General features: G+C 27.7%; 1 long non-coding RNA gene across 1 annotated transcript; it reads right to left on the bottom strand.

Moving 5' to 3' along the window:
- Nucleotides 1–2,599: 2,599 nt before the first annotated feature.
- On the bottom strand, nt 2,600–6,684 carry LOC127286615 (uncharacterized). Its single transcript, XR_007843770.1, has 4 exons — nt 6,337–6,684; nt 3,703–4,021; nt 3,312–3,622; nt 2,600–2,726 (listed from the first exon to the last, which is right to left on the bottom strand). It is a non-coding gene; the product is annotated as an uncharacterized LOC127286615 (long non-coding RNA).
- Between the last annotated feature and the right edge of the window lie 6,683 nt (nt 6,685–13,367).

A 13,367-nucleotide genomic window follows, 5' to 3' on the forward strand; every position in this document is an offset into this window, starting at 1 on the left:
GCGACCCCAAAAACCCCCGAGTAACAACTTTCAACGAAATCTGATGAATTAAAAAAATTTTTGTCCGCCATATTGGATCCGCCATTTTGAATTTCTGAAAATTAACATCAGATTCGGCAGCAGCGACCTCAGAAACCCCCGAGTAACAACTTTCAAGCAAATCCGATGCATTTTAAAATTTTTTTTTCCACCATATTGGATCCGCCATATTTATTTTCTGAAAATTAATATCAAATTACCGGTATTGCTTGCGGAATACAAAGTATGTATCCTAGTGCTAATTTTACCGCCAATACATAGGTGATTTCCTCATTTAATCCCTTTTTATTAGCACTTTTAGGCCTCTTTTTTTAATTTTAGACACATTTGTAGGTTATATTAGGGCCGCCATATTAGATTTTTCAAAAGGCCACATATTTTTTGAAAGTACTTATATATATGAATAATTTTTGGGTATAAGCGATTTTTTTGGAAGCTCTCAATTTTGGCCATCGGGGTGGCCCGCTTAACGTGAAACGTCCCATATATATATATATAGTAAAAATTACCCGCATTTTTAATAAAATTCTCTCTATTCAAAATTGACAATTTAAAAATTCAAAAAAATATATATTTTGGCCCTAATATATATCTCTTGCAACGTATTAATTAATTTCAAAGAAAATTCTCAAAAAAATAAAAGAAATTCTTTGCACAATTGAAGGTAAACATTCATATATTTAAAGATTGCAAAATAAAAACATATATATGTATATAAATGAAAATGTTTTTTTCTGATCAAAAAAAAAAAGAGAAAAAAATGGTCCCTTAATGTGAATAAGAAAAACGGTTGGAAAAACTTTTCTCTCGAGAGATGAAAGCCGATTCATATTTCTCGTGGTGCATAATCCGCGGAGATGGTTTCTGATTTTCGAGCAGCTTTTCAGGAAACTCGAGGGCATAAAAGGAAACGACAGAATGGAGTCAAGAGACGCGAAAATTCATAAACTTTAGAAACGTGTTCTCTCTCCCCCCCCCCCACCCCACCCTACCAAAAACCTCCTTCCTTCTAAAAGAGACGGAAGTTATATACATTAACGCGAAATGAAAACGAGCAAATACCATCAACTTTGAGAGAACTATGACTTGCAACGTATCAGCGTTCAAACAAACAATTTCACTTTATAAATGAGTCCAGGTTGAAAATGAATTTGTTGTTAAGACTCATTATATATGTTTCAACTAGAATTCGGGATTTATCTTGACACTTTTGCACTCGCTTTTCATATTTTGAATATGTCAAAAAAAAAATTTTTTTAAATAAATATATCTTAAGGGGGGAACACCAGTTGTAACTTTCGAAAAATCAATTTTTTTTGTGCATTTTCTTAAAGTATACATATTTAGAAATGTGTCTGTAAATTTCAAAGTTGATCCGGTGAAAAATAAATGAGATATACAGAACACTGCATCGGCGCGTCCCGTGGCTTCATACAAGGTGGCCAGCCATACCTGACCCTAACGACAGATGGCCTTTTCCTATGATTTAGAAACGGCAACCACTGCGGAAGAGTTATTATATGGTCCAGGAATCGATGACTCTTTGTAACTTGGAAACAAAATTTCTTCTGAACAAAAAAATGTAAGTTGAAACTTTGAATGCGTTTTTCTCAAAATGACATTTTCCAAGTCGGTGACCACGATTACTCGAATACCATTAAACCGATTTATTTAAAATTTAGTGTGCTTCATTTACACATATAAGTCTAGTTCGTGATCGAAGGATTTTTTTTTATGCAAAACTTTTTTTTATATAGCTGAAAATCGACCGTATTTTTTTAACGAAAATCATACTTTTGACTTTGACAGGTCGCCATTTTGTCAAATTTTTTTTTTTTTTAAATCCTTCGATCACGAACTAGATAATCTTATAATAAATGTAAATCAATTTCATTTTTGTATTTCAGACGAAGTATACTTGCAGAATGCTGGTCACCGCAATTCGCCTTTTTTCTTAAGACGCCACTTCAATGGCTCATATCTCCAAAAGTTTTTGTTAAAAAAATTTTTTTTTTCTTTTAAATTACAGCTTTTTACATGTACTTTTAACTAATAAATAGTATTCTTTAAAAAGATTCATTGTTCTTTTGGAAAATATTCTTGAAAAAAGCATTATTTTTTGAGTTACAACTGGTGTTCCCCCCTTAACTTCTAATTAACGTCACAAAATAATTTACATACTTCTACTTTACGCCTCCAAAAAGGCAAATAAATACAAATCTTCCTATTTGGAGTATAGTTAAGTATAGCTTTTAAGAGCAGTAAAAGAAGTATAGAGTAGACTTAAGTAGGCTTCAGAAGAATTTAAGTAGATTTTAAAGAGATTATTTGAGGAGTTATATGTAGAACACAAATTTCAATTTAGAATTGAGAAAAAAGTAAGAAATCAATTTTCTAATACATTTTTTTAGGGCCCTAATCAAAGTCCTATTTCAAATATAGTATATACATAGTGCGGGACAATTTTTTCACAGGTTGAAATAAATGTAAAAATATTAATCATTTAAAATTTTTATTTCAATTTCATCGTATACATTATTGGTATACAGAAAGTTAAACATTTTTCTTTTACTAAAATATTTTTAAATTTTACCATTTTATTCTTTAAATTTAACTTTCATTCTCTCTCCAGTACCAGCATCCGCAAAGTATTACTCTTACAACCGACCCTGGTTGTTGCTCCTTTTCTACATATAATAAAAGAATTTCTCTTATTAATTGAAAATTTTAAAAATTAGCACGATATATAGTAAGATTTATGGTAATTTCAAACTATAATACAGTGGAACCTCGATTATCCGAACTAATCTAGGCAAGGCCGGGTTCGGATAATCGAAAATTCGGATAATAGAGATTTTAATTTTTTTTAATAATTAAAGTAAAAAAATGTACAGTTGAACTATATATTTAACTTAATACATATGTTTTTAAATATACATAAGTATATACATATATGTAAATATATATATTAATTAATAATATATTAAAAACTCAGAAAATTCGGAAATTTTTAAGATTTTTTTTGGCATAAATTTAGTTATTTTGCTTTGAATGATAAAATAAATAGAGAAAATAAAATTTAAAATTCGGGAGGCCAAAAAATAGTTCGGATAATAGAAGTTCGGATAAAATGTTTTTCGGTTCGGATAATAGAGGGTTCGGATAATAGAGGTTCGGATAATCGAGGTTCCACTGTAATCATAAAAAACTACGATGACTATATTTAATTTTGTCTTTAAAAAAATTAAATATTATGTAAGAATAATTTTTACCTTTTTAGTGCGAATTTGAGATATTGTGATTCCTTGACCAGATCCTTTACTATTGACAGCCTGAACCATTATCGCATAAGCATCAAGTGATGGATATAGCAGGCCAGTGTATGTAAATATTGGATATTCAGAGGAATCATATAATATTCTATGTCGAGACTTTAAAATTGATTTATCCTTTACTGATAAAAATGGTGTTAATACCTATTTCACTGTTTTTGGACTATTCTCAGGTTTACGCCATCTCAAGGTGACTGTTGTATTCGTAAAATTCAACACCTTAATTAATCCTTTGAGACCATTAGGCTTGGCTAAAATAATATAAAATATATATACGATGAATATACTTTAAAGCCTTTATATATTTGCTAATTATTTGATTTGCGTATACCTGTTGGATTATCAGTGACGATTTCATTGGTATAAAGAGAAGAATAATTCTTATTATCATAGCTCACGGGCTCAATTTCAAATTTATATTTCCCACCAGGAGTGAGACCACTGACAATGAATTTATTAGTTTCTTCTAAGACAACAGTCAAAGCGCATAATATACGTTTTCCAAGATTTATTTCGCGTGCGTAAATTGAATAATGATCAATAATGCCTTTTTTTCCAACGAAGCTTTGCATGTGTATCAGTGAAAAAAATTACTTTAGCAAATTCTTCATTATTACCGTTTGGAAGTTGAATTGCTTCTTGTTGTGAAACTGTATTTAAATAACATTAAAATATTATGAGTTTTGTAATAGCAATGTTAATATTAACAATTAATTTTTACTGATATCATATTAATAAAGAAATAAATATAATTATACTATCGGTAGAATTTCTATTTAGAAGAATTTAAATTTTAATAATAATATTTCCATAATCTCTAAATATTTGAATTAAAAATAACTAATTTGATAGCAAACGTCAGTCATTGATGGTTTAAATAGTTTAATATTTGATTAATTATTGATTAATTAATATTTAATCAATTAGTTAAATATAATTAATTATTAATATTGATATTTAATTAATGTCCTAATTCAATTTCATAATATTTAATTTTATTTTTCACAAATATTTTCGTCAAATTTTTAACGAGCATTTATTTTAAATGTCTAGTCAACGTTTGCCTAATCATTGAATTTAAATGTTACACCGTGCGACACGATTTTTCACACACGAAAAAATCAATGATTTTCAAAAACTAGGACCAAAAAAAGATACCCGTGTCTGGCCGTTTTGCTAGATCAGGTCATTTTTTGCTTTTAGGGGTAAAAACAACCCTTAAATGAAAGGTGATAGGAAATCTTGTACAAATTAATAATTTTTTATCAAACCTGGTATCTCGGGGTTTTCCGGGTCGCTGATTACAAATTTGATGTCAGATTTTTAAAATTCAAAATGGCGGATCCAATATGGCGGTCGAAATTCATAAAAATTCACCAATTCATTTGAAAGTTGTTACTTAGGGGTTTTTGAGGTCGCTGATAACGAACATAATGTCAGATTTTAAAAATTCAAAATGGCGGGTCCAATATGGCGGTCGAAATTTATAAATATTAATTATTTTTTGTAAAACTTGGTTTCTAGGGGTTTTTGGGGTCGCTGATAACGAATTCGATGTCGGGTTTTCAAAATTCAAAATGGCGGATCGAATATGGTAGTCGAAATTTTTAAATGTTATTAGTTTTTTTTATAAAACTTCGTCTCTCTGGGTTTTTGGGATCGCTGAGTACGAATCTGATTGTACATTTTTAAAATTCAATATGGCAGACCCAATATGACGGTTGAAATTTATAAAAATTGTTAATTTTTTATAAAACTTGGTATCTAAGGGCTTTCGGCGTCTCTGAGTACGAAAATGATGTCAGATAAGAATAATAAAAACGACAAATCTAATAAAGGTGAAGATCACAAATCTGAAAAATAATTTGGAAAATTTAAATGTTCGATCAATTTTTTGTTAAAATTTTCAAGCCAACATTTTAAAATTTTTATTTTAAGTGATTTTTAATCTGAAAATTTGTATATTTATTAACTAAGCTTCTATTAGAATCAATAAATTCAAAAGGTTATAATCAAAATTTATTAAACAAATATAATGCAATAAAATAAAATTAATAGAAACATTTCATAACAACTCTTGTATTACGTTTGTGTAAATTTTAGACGCTTATTTTACGTTTTAAAGATTCGACCACCATATTCGATTCGCCATTTTGAATTTTGAAAACCCGACATCAAATTTGTAATCAGCAACCCCAAAAACCTTCAAGTAACAAGTTTCAAGTGAATTCGATGAACTTTTATAAATTTCGACAGCCATATTGGACCCGCCATTTTGAATTTTCAAAATCTGACATCATATTCGTAATCAGCGATCCCAAAAACCCCTAAGTAACAACTTTCAAATGAATTGGGGAATTTGTATAAATTTCGACCGCCATATTGGATCCGCCATTTTGAATTTCGAAAATCTGCCATCAAATTCGTAATCAGCGACCCGGAAAACCCCGAGATACCAGGTTTGATAAAAAATTATTAATTTGTACAAGATTTCCTATCACCTTTCATTTAAGGGTTGTTTTTACCCCTAAAAGCAAAAAATGACCTGATCTAGCAAAACGGCCAGACACGGGTATCTTTTTTTTGGTCCTAGTTTCTGAAAATCATTGATTTTTTCGTGTGTGAAAAAAAAAAGTTAAATTTTGTCGGACGGTGTTATTATTCAACGTTCTCACTTTATTGTCATTGTTATTTTTATTAAACCTTTTATAAATTATAATCACTTATTACGAAATGTTTATATTAATATATTGAATTTGAATTATTGTATCTTATGATCGAGTTTAAAATTTTTGAACATTTAGAAAAATAAAAATAAATAATTTGATCTCTAGTTATATGTATAAAATTGGCAAAAGTTGAAAATATAATTGCATGATAATAAAAATAAAAAATGCAATAACTCTAATGTTAAACTAATTGAACGAGATATCACTCGTCAGAACTCTTTCATTATAATACGTACCTATAATTATACAATTTCTCTCCTTTTGTTGTGAGATTATTATCATCCCCTTGAGCTTAATTTCGTATTTTTATCTCTTTCATATTCAATTACCACTTTTTGTGTCCTAGATCGTTTCTTCGAGTACTCTCCATTTATATATATATATATATATATACCTTCCTCTTCAATCTTCTTCTCTTCTGTTTATATATATACACTTTTCTCTCTGTTCTCACATATTATATAAACACAAGCTTTCATCTTCTTCCGACAAACAATTATTCTCAGTCAATGTACAACTTTCTTACTCGCAGGAAATAAAATACAGTTTTAAAATCGTGATGCACACAGCATTCATCTCTTGCTTATTGCTAAACTGTTCTAAGCTTGTTTCTTTTCTAAAAAAAAAAAAAATCTACTCGCGGATTTCACAACAGAAACATTTATTGTTCCTACCATTGTTTTAATAATGATCCTCCGATTCAGTTCAAGTTTAATAGGTGATTTCTATTTTTAAAATTTTTTTTATAGGTTTATGTGATTGTTGTGATTTTACATGTAAATATTCTCCGCAGGTTTTTTCGCAAAATATTTGATATTGATTGAGCTAAAATTTTGTGGAGAACTCAAAAACAGTATGAGGATTCGTTGTCATGTGGGAAAGTATATATTAATATTTTGTCAAAATTTTTTTTTTTTTTCATTGCATATTTGAGGAAAATTTAATATGTCGGCAATACGATTTTGATTATTTTCCTAAATAGTGAATTTTGTTAAAAATCAATTTAATTAAAAATCAATTAATAAAATATTAATATAATTTGGCACATTACATCCTTATACTATTTTTGAATTCTTCACAAAATTTTAGCTTAATCTATCAAATATTTTGCGAGAAAATCTGCGGAGAATATTTACACGTGAAATCACAACAATCGCATACATAATCTAAAAAAGTCCCTTTCTCATTAAAAAAAGTTCCGTATAGTAGTCAGTGATCTTAAAATATTTTTAGAAGAAAGGAAATCTTGAATATAATTTAAATCTATATGACACATTTCCGTCGTCATTAATTAGTGAATTAATTTCCAAATCAGTACAAATTTCTTTATCAGCCTGAAGAGGATGACAACGTTGCTCAACAATAAATCTCTAATTTTCCATTTATTTATAACACTTTTTAAATTATTAAATGAAAAACTTACCTTTAAATACAAAATAAGAAAACATATTTGTTTGATAAGCGAAAAAGAAGAGAAAAGACGATATAAAATAGGTTAGTCGACAGGGATGGGTAGTAAAATCCGAATTATTTTGTAAACATAAGGGATCCTCCAGACTACTTAACCCTATCAACTGCCACATATTGGGCCTAAGCAGAATGAAATCTCTAATCGTAAATCTTAAGCTTTTACATGAGAGAGAAAAGGATAGAAATATCTTTTGTCCATTTCTCTCTCATGTAAAAGCTTAAGATTTACGATTGGAGATTTCATTCAGCGTTGGCCCATTGTCTCTTTTTGACTTCTTTTCATATCAAACAAATATGCTCTTTGACTTTGAAGGCAATAATTAAATAATAAAAAATAATAAATTCTTTAAACATAATATAATATTTAAACTTAAATTATTCATTTGTAATAAAAAAATAACATAAAATCTGTAACTACAAGTCACTGATTGGATGTTTTTTTTCACATTTAGTTTTCGTACAATATTTAGAGAAGAAACAGAAAAATTTTGTAATTTCAGAGTGACCGATTTAAACCCACCTTTTGTTTTTTTTTTTTTTTGTTATTTTCTCTCGCAAATAAAATTGAAACTCCTTATATAAGAGAAAGACAATAACAATAAGAATAATGCGAAGAGACTGGGAGTGTCCAATGAGAGTTTTGGAATTTTTTGCAAAAAGGATATTCAAGTGCACCTGCGCCATGTCTCTCGGCAAGTGCAGGCAGTTGTAAAAGCAAATCGAGCGACGAATACAATATCCGTTGGTTTGCACGCTACACTGAAAATTGCCACGCGTGACAGCATGCATGCATTCTCAAGATGCTGAGTGCGAAGGTTTATATATGTACACAGTTACATCTTGTGTGTGAAAAGAAGACGAAGAAGAAGAAGAAGAAGTTCCAACTTGAGAGTTGCGCGAGTACTCTTTTCTGCGCAAATAAGCCCTTATTTTTACCTTTGTATCGAGAAAATGTGTACAATAAGACACACACTCGTATTGCATTGAGATAAAATAAGAAAACAATATTCTATATATCCACGACTCAATTCATGAAAAAAAAAAATAAATAAAATCATTTAGAATCTCTTTCCTTTATGATGCTGAAGAATAAGGTTCCACTTTATTTACAATTACATTCCAGAATAATAAAATATTTTATGAAAAATCTTTTACTTATTTATAAATCATGCAATCATCATTTTGATAAAATATAAGCGAAGAAACATTTTTACCAATAAAAATAAATTTTAATCCCTTAAATTTCATTTATTATTATATAAAATAAAAAACAACAATTTTTTGACAAATTGATATTAACTCTTTTGTGAACTTCAATAAAATTTTCTACTGAGATGTCTCAATTTGAATATAAAAAAAAGGAAGTACAACCCTCTAACAAATTATAAATGATAAATTATATTTTAAAAAGGACATGACAAATATTTCAGAACAACTTTTTGTTCATCTCAAATATTTGTCATGATGGTATATATATATATATATATATATATATGCATAAAAAGATAACAAAAAAATAATTCTCCGACACAAAGAGAAAATAAATAACATCCAAAGAAGGTAGACGAAGTAAATATAAAAAGAAGAATCGAAGTTAAATTTTAAAAAAAGAAGTATAAGAAAAAGAAGAACCAGACGAAGTGAAGGAAGTAACAAAAGGTGTAATAAAAGTAGAGCGCGCAACTAAAAGAAAAAAAATTTATAAATACCATAAGAAGATTATAGTGAAAAAAAAATATGAAAAAAAAATTTGAATAAAATTTCAAAATACGTTGCATTAAATTGAAAATTTTATAATAACCATAGAATTAAAAAAATAGAAAAAACTATTAATTTAATATTGAATATACAATTTCAAAATTCAAAGATTGTGATTAAACCAAAAAAAATTGATTTTCTTTTAAATTATGCGGTCATCGTAGAGGAACTATAAAAATTAAGGATTAGGGACTATTAATAATATTGTAAAATTGATGTGCATAAAAAGTAAATGAAAATGTGGTAAATGCAATATGATGTTCCAGAATGGGGTAAAAAAAAAGGTTTTGAGTATTATAGGAAGGCTTTCACACTGGCGGCGTTGGTGTAACTTGTTAGTCGGGGCACTCATACATCTCCAAGACCATGGAACAAGACGACGTCGACTTGTTTATGTGGCCAAGAGCTACTTGCCCCTGTGGCGGCCAACTAAATCACACCCCGCGGATTTTATATTAAAACAAATAATTAATTCCGATGCCCGGGCACACCGGGTGGTCCACCATTCTCCACACACACACAAAAAAAATCGCTTTATATATATATATGTATATATACAGAAAGAACTCTAAGTAACGATACGATTCGGTGAATAAACATGCCTATCGCACGACATCGCGCATCGTCCTCCAAAAACGTCTACCAGAGTTCGAAGTCATCAATTCTTAACTTCCATTACAAAAATTTTTTTAATTATTTTTTTTTCACATTATTTTTACATACATCTATACTGATAATACTTAATTTTAATAATTTTTTATTATTATTATTACTCATTTCAAAAGTTCCCGCGCGATAAAAATTTAACTAATCGATATTAGGAGCAGAATCGAAACATTCGATATATCGATTTTTTCGTCATGAAATTACAACCCGTCAACATTTTTTTTATTGTTTTTGGAATCAATGGAAAGCTTAGATTTCAAGGAATAATTATGTTAAAGGACAATTTTTTTTCGTCGATATCTAAGTTCCCAAATGCGCCACCGGACAAATCACCCACCGAAAAAATAACCCACCGACAAAATGCCCCAATTTGCTATAGTTTGTTGAGAATAAAAATTGAGTGTTGAGAAACCCAAGAGATGGAGTTACCATTTCAATTTGTTGATTGCAGTGGAGTAGAAAATCACTTATTATTATTATTACAATAACTATAACATAACAATAAATATGTAACAAAATTATATACAATATAATTACAAAATCATAAAAATTAAAATTAATTAATTATCTAATTTAAAATTTATCAAAATATTCACAATTAATAAATACTCATTCTGATAATTCACAGAAAATAAATATTTACTTAATTTATTAATTTTCTACTCCACTGCAATCAACAAATTGAAATGGTAACTCCATCTCTTGGGTTTCTCAACACTCAATTTTTATTCTCAACAAACTATAGCAAATTGGGGCATTTTGTCGGTGGGTTATTTTTTCGGTGGGTGATTTGTCCGGTGGCGCATTTGTCCAGTGGCGCATTTGGAAACTTAGCGATTTTCCTGGACCATGCAACAATCTCATTCAAATAGGTATCATTTTTTTTTGAAATTTAATAAGCTTAGAGTTATCTTTACTTTCACGCGAGTATGTTTTTCAATGACTCGCGGTGTAAGCGTTCGCACAATTTCGGACGGTAGTGTAATAATATAATATACAATTATAATAGGTATATATATAATTAATATATAATAATTTAAAATATTAAAATTTTTTTTTATTAAAAATAATAATAATAATAATAATAATAATATACTTACAGGAAAAGCACGAGTTGGTGAAACTTAAAAAAAGTAAGAGAGAAAATATATAAGTTGCTTTCATTGTTATTATTATGAAAACTGTAGAACAAAATACACAAATATTTATGACAATCGTTTAAATTCTCTTCTATTTATATGCATGCCCAAGTAGAAATGTGCCACTGACATAGTACTGACCCAACACTGCCAGTCAGTATAATAGTACTGACTGCCCTACTGGACCAGTAGTGGACCAACCCTGACTGGTAACGCTGTCCAGTACTGATTTTGTCCCGCTCACCAGTACTAACGTAGTACTAGAATAATACTGGCATAATACTGGCAAAGTACTCATCCGGACTTAAAATCTCACTTTTTTACAAAATGCTAAAACACGCTTTCCAATGCAAATTTCATCCTTATTAGCTTATTACTCCCATTTTTACCACGAACAGGTAATGTGAAGCCAATAATAGTTAATGTTATTTAGAATATATAAAATATTATTAACAATAAATAATTAAAATAATAATTATCATTTATATTAATTAAATTATTTTATTTTTAATAAATTATTTTACAAAAAATAATTTGTGTTGTAAATTTTTTTATTTTTTTAAATTCATAATATTTAATTTTTTTTACTTAGCACTTATACTTAATTTAATAATTATTTAATAATTGATATTACACATGAACAAATATTGTACTTATAACACTTAAAACTAAGAACGAAAAATCTCGCACGCATGGGGGATCGAACCCTAAACCCTTAGAACGCAAGTCAGATACGCATACCGCACAGCCGCGCTGGCTTGAAGTGCTGACTTGAAGTAGTTCACCTAATACAAAAGTTTTGATTTCAAAGTTTGTATTATCTATTGATCACGAAAATAAAATGAATTTATTCTTAAATTTTTTAAACTCACAAAATTTTTTCAATTTTTACAAAGATTTAATGAAATAAAACTGGATATCAATTTCAGTTAAATATTTTTAATAAATTATTTTTACCGTAAATAATATTAAAACCGACAAAAATGATTGATGAATTACATAATTAAAAATAAGTTAATAAAAGACGACTGTAAAATATGAATGGTAAAAAATTTTTTAAATTTAATATTTAATTATTAATAATATTTAAAAATTACAGTGAAAAAATTACATTTGCTTTATTTTTAAAACTATTAAAAAAAAATTCTCAACTTATTGTTATTGTATGCATGATAAATAACTTAATGCACATATTTCAATGAGTACTAAAATAACTAAAAAAACATAAATATATTTTATATAGGTATATAATAATACATTACAATTACATCCAAAATTTTGAGGGAAAGTATTCGATAGAAATTAATATACATTTTTTTAAATAAAAAATCATCGTTTTCTACCTATTGGAATAATTTAAAGACTTTTTCATTTAATGTTTTTTATCACCGACATAGTACTGATTCGGTGTGAATGACAGTGTACTGCCAGTACTGGTTTTAATATTTTTTTACCTCCGACATAGTACTGATTCGGTGTATTAGTCAGTACACTGCCAGTACTGAAAGTCAATACCGACAGCCAGTATTGGATCAGTACCATGCCGGTGTTTAATTACGGCGAGCTACGGATATTTCTACTTGGGTGCTTATCACAAAACGCATAAAAATATACAAAATATACAAAAATTTATTTGCAATAAATAACTTGACTTATCTAAAAATTTTCTTGCCCATTTTTTTTTTATTACTTTTGGTGAAACTTAATATTATTTTTGAAAAAAAAGAACATTGTAAAATAAAAAATTTGAATTACCTTTTAGAAGAAAATATTATTTTTAAATTCAATTTTATTTTCCAAAACTAAATTATAAATAATAGAAATTAAAAAAAATTTGATCATGGATTTTTTATTCAAACCAAATATATTTGAATTAAATAAAAAAATATTTTTTATTAAGAACAATATTAATTATTTAATTCAAGATTTAATTAAACCAAATGAAAATTTATTAAAAACAAAAAGATTTTTCTTTTTTATTTTTGAGAGAAAAAAATTTTTTTTTCTCCTGAATGTATATTTCGGTGAATGTAAATTGATTTAAAAAGTACTTGAAAATATTTTTATTTTATTGATAAAAATAAATAGGCTCAAGTACTTTAAAACATACTAAATTTAAATTAAATTAAATAATTTATTTAATTTTTTGAAATTTTTTTTTTTTTTTATTTACAAATAGTACTGCGCAAAATATAAATCACGTTTTTTACTTATAATAAATAATGCATAAAAGA

This window comes from Leptopilina boulardi, unplaced genomic scaffold (genome assembly GCF_019393585.1).
Source record: "Leptopilina boulardi isolate dan_hultmark-lab unplaced genomic scaffold, ZJU_Lbou_2.1 LbouV2_362, whole genome shotgun sequence".
In the NCBI taxonomy this organism is placed as follows: domain Eukaryota; kingdom Metazoa; phylum Arthropoda; class Insecta; order Hymenoptera; family Figitidae; genus Leptopilina; species Leptopilina boulardi.